General features: G+C 38.1%; 1 pseudogene; it reads left to right on the forward strand.

Annotated features, from left to right (window-relative positions):
* The first annotated feature begins 336 nt into the window (after positions 1-336).
* On the forward strand, positions 337-730 carry LOC144245757 (small ribosomal subunit protein eS24 pseudogene; annotated as a pseudogene).
* Positions 731-1,065: the final 335 nt, after the last annotated feature.

Genomic DNA, 1,065 nt, shown 5'->3' on the forward strand with positions numbered 1-1,065 from the left:
TATAACATTAACCAAATGAGTTAACAATCTCACTCCTGGACATTTACTTGCTGTTCTGCACGTATGCACTGCTTTATCTTCATAAAGATGAATATACAGAGATTAGAAAATCTGGCTAACCTGATCAAGGTCACAGAGTAGGGGAGCTGTGATCTGAATTGCTTGCTGACTGACCCAGGTGCGAGCTCTGTATTACTTACTACACTTTACAAAAATGTTTTAGAAAACATGGGTTAATAGAACACATCATTTTGACAGATAAGGTATTAGTCCACAAATTAAGAATTCTATGTGGCTTTCTTTTCCTCCCTGGCTGCTTGAAGCTCAGCTGCCATCATGAACAACACAGTAACTATCCAGACCAGGAAGTTAATGACCAACTGATTACTTCAGTGCAAACAGATGATCCGTGATGTTCTTCACCTCAGAGATGCAACAGCACCTAAGGCAGAAATTCAGGGAAAACTAGCCAAAATGTACAAGACCAACCAGATGTCATCTTTATAGTTGGATTCACAACCCACTTTGGTGGTGGCAAGACAATTGACTTTGGCATGATTTGCGATTCCTTGGATTATGCAAAGAAAAATGGATGCAAACATAGACTTGCAAGACATATCCTATATGAGAAGAAAAAGATGTCAAGAACACAGTGAAAGAACTCAGGAACAGAAAGAAGAAAGTCAAGGGGACTGCAAAAGCCAATGTTGGTGCTGACAAAAAGGAGTAAAGATTCTGCAATGACTTGATCCGTAGTGATTGTGCAAATTTTTCATGAGAGGATTAATAAACTAAAAACCTAAAAAAAAACTCACTTGTGTAAGGTGCTGAATTTGACCTAAATGAATTTAAAATCCAAATAAATGCTAACTTAACAATATCTTTTTAAACATAAGGTTAATGGGGAAATTTATTTAAAAATATTTTTTTAATGTTTATTTTTGAGAGAGCGCAAGTTGGGAAGGGGCAGAGAGAGAAGGAGACACAGAATCCAAAGCAGCCTCAGGCTCTGAGCTGTCAGCACAAAGCCTGACATGGGGTTCGAACCCATAAAAGGGGAGATCA

This window comes from Crocuta crocuta, unplaced genomic scaffold (assembly GCF_008692635.1).
Source record: "Crocuta crocuta isolate KB4526 unplaced genomic scaffold, BGI_CrCroc_1.0 scaffold228, whole genome shotgun sequence".
Taxonomy (NCBI): domain Eukaryota; kingdom Metazoa; phylum Chordata; class Mammalia; order Carnivora; family Hyaenidae; genus Crocuta; species Crocuta crocuta.